Here is a 5,769-nt window from a genome sequence, read left to right as displayed (position 1 = left end):
GCGCCGCTGGTGTAGTGGTATCATGCAAGATTCCCATTCTTGCGACCCGGGTTCGATTCCCGGGCGGCGCAACATTTAAGCTGAAAATTATTATTATTTTTTTTCCTTTATAAATAAAATCGTTGTGATGGAAATAGACAAGGTTTAACTTCTTAAACTTTCACAAGTCCATCTGAAATAATTATTTTAGATGAACTTAACAAATCTGTCAGAAGTTATAAATTCTTGTGCAAAAAGAAAATCGCTGTGAGTCTCAAACAGAATAATTAGAAATGTCTTTTTCACTCCTGATTCAGCTTCGTTTCAAGCTTAAGCGACTTCTTTGAACATACAAGAGATTGGGACAACATGACCTTCATAGCGTACTCAAGTAACCTGTTTAGCCAAACGCTTTCAGTCCTTGAAATTGTAGTCTACATTAAAACAGTCACCAAACAGCTGAATATTTGCTCGTAAGTTTGGTAATTGAATTTTATTTAAGCTTTCACACTCAACTTTGACACAAATCATAGAATTTGACCCCAGGAGTACGTCAACGTTCTTAATTAATTATGCGTTGTTGTTTTTATGCGTGCGATTTACGAAACGTAAGATACAGTGAAAGCTTTTTTTTACTAAATAACAAGATTGGACCACGTAGCATATCTGTATATATATCGTTGAATAAACGGTGTATAATTTATTTCAAATAAATGTATTGTTATGTAGTACAATCAAAGAGATACGTTCTTCCTTATACAATGAAAAGAAATCTAACAAGTCTTATATTAACAAACATGGTACTGTCAACTTTTATCATTTCAATTTATCAATCTGATACACGTTCGCTGTTCAAGCATGTTTTTTAGTATATTTAATTACACACGTAACTGAATGATAAAAGTTTACATTGCCGTATTTTGTCGAACTAAATGTTTCTTTTTTAAAACTAAAAACGTGAATGTTAACAATGGTAGTAATAAACACGATAAAAAACACATTCGTGATAGTTCAGTACGCACGTGACCTGGAAAAGATTTGAAAACGGCAAAATATTGCGGCAAACAAGTTATAATTATGCAATAACTCAAATCAAAAGATGTGTTAAAATTCGATAAGAATAATGGGAATTAATAATAAATAGCCTTAATTATGAGCAACAGTTTGTTTATTGACAAGGTGCAAAGCTACGCAATGGGGTATACGTGCTGTGATCCCCACGGGTATCAAAACCTCGTTTTTAGTTATAAGGCTCCAGATGTACCGCTGCGCCATTAGGATGTATGAGTGACGCGAAACTCTGCCCACTCTGCCTATTTGACCGAGGCCACCAGATGGATACTCTCGCTGCTAGCAACGGGATACCACTAAGGAGGAAAGTCGGGTTGAGGGTTTTATTGGCCCCAGGCTTTCCAACTTATAAAGGCCCCCTAGCGACAGAACCTCTACGTGCAATACACATATAGGCATAGCTTGAGGACCCCTAATTTGTGTGAGGCCCTGGGCTTCAGCCCAGTAAGCCCATGCCTTAATCCAGGGTTGCTAAGAAAGCAACAAATAAAGTTAAATAAACCTTATTTGTTAAGTTTTCTGTCTTTGGCGACTCAGTAAAAGGAACTTAATGTACTGTTTAATATGCTGTTATTTGAGAGGATGATACCTGTACCCTCAATCTGTTTAGAAGGGGCCTGGCATGGCCAAGCGTGTTAAGGCGTGCGACTCATAATCTGAGGGTCGCGGGTTCGCATCCTCGTCGCACCAAACGCGCTCGCCCTTTCAGCGTTATAATGCGACGGTCAATCCAACTATTCGTTAGTAAAAGAGTAGCCCAAGAGTTGGCGGTGGGTGGTGATGACTTGCTGCCTTCCCTCTAGTCTTACACTGTTAAATTAGGGACAGATAGCCCTCGAGTAGCTTTGTGCGAAATTCAAAAACAAACAAAACTGTTCAGAAGACGTGTGCCTTCGTCCAAAACTTTATCATGAGTTGTTGTCTTAGAGAAAAAAAGACATCATAAACGAAATGTCGTTTAGTGATAAAAAATACATTTTTTCTAGCTAGAGAGAAAGGTTACCGCCTTTAATATAACATAAAAACATTACAATTATTTAAAAATCTCTACACACCTATTTAATAAATCTACAAGACAGTTTCGTGAAATGTCTAATCGATATAATATTAACAAATCAATTACACAAACAGCCTTCTTAGTGATCGCTAATTTCAGTACAAAGTCTGAAAAAACGTCTAATTATATAAAGTTACGATCGTTTAGTGTACGGTTTCTTTAGATGGTGTCAAAACGAGTTCACTATAAGCCTGAACAAATCTCATGTTTGGTTTATCTGTCATATCGTGGAAGTTTTCCTTTCTGATTAGGTCTGGTTGTTATTAAGTTCTAAGCTACACAATTGACCATCGGTGCTCTGCTCGAAGAGATTATAAAACCATAATTTTCGCGTCACAAGCCTGTAGACTTTCCATCTAGTCACAAGAGGGCGTTATAGGAGAGGAACTTCTCTTCGGCTCAATGCGTGAATGAACCTTAGCTTCTAAATATTTATGCAAAAACGGCTGGTTTGGGTTGAGAAAATTTTTATGCAGAGGAGTGAACCTGACGATGACGGAAATATGTCGTAGCATTGTTCGCTCCTCTGCATAAAAAAATTTCTCAACCCAAACCAGCCGTTTTTAAATACATATATTTCTCTACATGTGGGTTTTCTCGTCATCACTTCAAATATTGTTTTTCTGTCTTTATAAACTATTAGGTTGAGGAATAATTCGTGAGCGTTTTTAAATAATTTCATTCAAGCATTACATGCAAGACTATACAATACTTCAATGCATGAACACATTACACCCAAAACATTTATTATGATACTTTATTTCATGTAATACCTAGGTATATAGTATGCATTGTTTTAAACGAAATTGCAAGAAAGTAAATGCGAAAAGCAGATGGTGTCGAAAATGCTCGATTTTGTCCACTTGACATTCCATTTAATGAGCTGAAAATGAAAGCAAAAATTAAAGACATATGAAAATCAAACACACCATCTATTAGAGCAAAAAATTATCTACCAAATGACATGAAATATTTTGCGAAAGCGTTTCATTTATGAATATATTTTGTTAACTTGAAAAATCGCTCACGAATTATTCCTCAACCCAATATAAACGTTTAAACGTATTAAACGTCATTCAAGGAAAGAGGAAAACATGGTTTGTCTCGCAAGATTGATGTTTTTTTTTACTCCAAACGATATTCGTTATAAAGACATTGATTTTAAAGAAAGTATTATAAGTTGAAGATTATACGACCATCAGTGTACTCGGCTGAGTGGAAGAGAAAGTTGTAGTTGGAACTGTGTGTGTGTGTGTGTGAAACAACATCTCAAGCTCTCTTGTTTATCTTAATATCCTATTAAGAAAGACCACACTCAGCGATTTCCTAGCTTGCGCCTGTGATATGTGCAACCTTTTCCTTCTAAGAAAGCCCCAATTGTGTCTACCGGAGCAGAACCACCTCGGGTGTTTTTCTTGGGTAATTTAAGTGCTCACTAACCCTATCTACCATTCGGTGCTTTAATTAGAAACCCAACATACAATACCCTACCTGCCTTTGCTGGTTCATGGTCATTACTGTTGAAAACATACACATAAAGTACCACTGGCCTTAGAAAGTGACTAATAATCATATGTGATTATTCTGTCGCTTCTTACGTGAGCATAAAAGTTGTTACGGTTTCAAATGCATATGTCTTTCCTAAATGACACATAAGATGGCTTAGAACCTGCACTCATGGTTGATATGAATAACGGAACTTGTGATTGTATTGAAGACGATATATTTGTTTTATATGAACGCGACTAGTACAACAATAATATTGAAGAATAATTGTCTCACCAAACTCCAAAGAAACAGAGATAACTAAACCTGAAACCTTTCCATAAATCCGTGATGATGAGAAAACCCACTTGTAGAGAAAAGTATATATGTAAAAACGGCTGGTATGGGTAGAGAAAATATATGTAAAGGAGCGAACAACGTTTCTTTGTGAACCTGACGATGACCGAAGAAGGTCGAAACGTTGTTCGCTCCTCTACTTAGATATTTCTCTATCCATACCAGCCGTTTTTACATGTATATCCTTCCCATAAATGTTCTGTGTCAAGTATAGAGTTCAAAAATTAATAATTTATTCAAATTACACAACAGATAAAAGTAAGAGTGATTAACCTGTTTAACTGAAAAAAATATGCATAATTAGTTGCTGCAACTGTGCATTCTACACTACGATAACAGTTGTCCAAGAGTAGGTGGCGGATACTAATGATCAGTTGCCTACACTCTAGTTTATTGGCTCAAAACTAGGAAAAGCTATGTGCAGATAGCCACTTGTGTGGCTCTTCTAGAACATTCTAAGACAAACAAGTAAATCTTCATAAATAAAATCCTACCATTCGAAGGCCATGCGCACCCTACCTCGTCGGCCCATATAAGGGTGCGTGAGGGTTCCAAATGCTTCAGATGTCAAGGACGAATACAGGTTTCCAAGTCAGTATCTTTCGATTGGGTGTTATTAATACACCAGTGCTCCACAGAGCGGGTGAAAAAATAAAGCCAATAACCTACTGAATTTTAAAAACAGCGTTTATTTTGGTTGTCAGAGCCTAAAACCGACGAGTTGTAAAACAACCAATCAAAAATCAGTAACAACACTCAGTTATTGACTACATTTAATAAAACAGCTTTTGGTTTCCTTTTAATATTTTAAAGCATATTTTTTTCTCCCTGTCTTTCTTTATTTTAGTTTCAAAGTGAGCAAGTGGTAAGTTTGCGGATTTACAAAGTTAACATTAGGGATTCGATTCCTTGTGGTGGGCAGAGCGCAGATGGCCCGTTATGTAGTTTTGGGCTAAAACAAATAAACATTACGTTTTTCTTTTCTTTTTTTTAATGCTGAATAAAATTTATTTTTTTCAGTCACAATATTAGGTGCAACAGAAAAGCAGATCCGGATTGACCAGATGGTTAGGACACTTGACTTGTAATCTGAAGATCACGGGTTCGAATGTCCGTCACACCAAACATGCTCGCCCTTTCAGCTGCAGGGGCGGCGTTATAATGTGATGGTCAATCCCACTATTCATTGGTAAAACAGTAGCCCAAGAGTTGGCGGTGAGAGGTGATGACTAGCTGCCTTCCCTCTAACCTTACACTGCTAAATTAGGGACGGGTGGCGCAGAGAGCACTCGTGTATCTTTGAGCAAAGTTTTAAAACAAACAAACAAACAAAAAAGCAGGTAAAATACTAATAATAATGATCAAACACATTTTAATTAGTTGTTTCACAAAGGGGACAGAAAAAAATCAAAATAACATTACACGCTTTATCATTACTTGCAGCAATAAAAACATCACGTTAAATCGGAGTATTGATATGTAACGCGACTATATGCCAAACAGAATAATCTCCAATTCCAAGAACTACTTTCACAGCCTCGGTTGCTTCTTTAGAGGTACAAAGTACGTAATTGTTTGCAATTAAGCACGTGCGGCAGTATACAAGTTATATCGGTACATACACGAACGAGCTGAGATTCGCGTTAGGGATTAGCTTACCAAAGTGCGTACCTCTGGTTCCGTGGTTTACGTCCCATTTTCGCGATAGAAGAAAAGGAAATGCGTTCCACGTTTTGGAGCCGTAACTGTGTTATGAGAGTGACAGTGAAAGCTCACTATTCAGTGTGCTAAGATTAGCCCAGAAGCTAAGGTTATATGGT

General features: G+C 36.9%; 1 non-coding gene across 1 annotated transcript; it reads left to right on the top strand.

Moving 5' to 3' along the window:
- Window positions 1-71, top strand: TRNAG-CCC (transfer RNA glycine (anticodon CCC)). The gene has a single exon. It is a non-coding gene; the product is annotated as a tRNA-Gly (tRNA).
- Window positions 72-5,769: the final 5,698 nt, after the last annotated feature.

The sequence above is a fragment of the Tachypleus tridentatus genome, chromosome 2, assembly GCF_004210375.1.
Source record: "Tachypleus tridentatus isolate NWPU-2018 chromosome 2, ASM421037v1, whole genome shotgun sequence".
NCBI lineage: Eukaryota > Metazoa > Arthropoda > Merostomata > Xiphosura > Limulidae > Tachypleus > Tachypleus tridentatus.
Note: the sequence above shows the minus strand (reverse complement) of the source record. Positions and strands in the feature narration are given on the sequence as shown.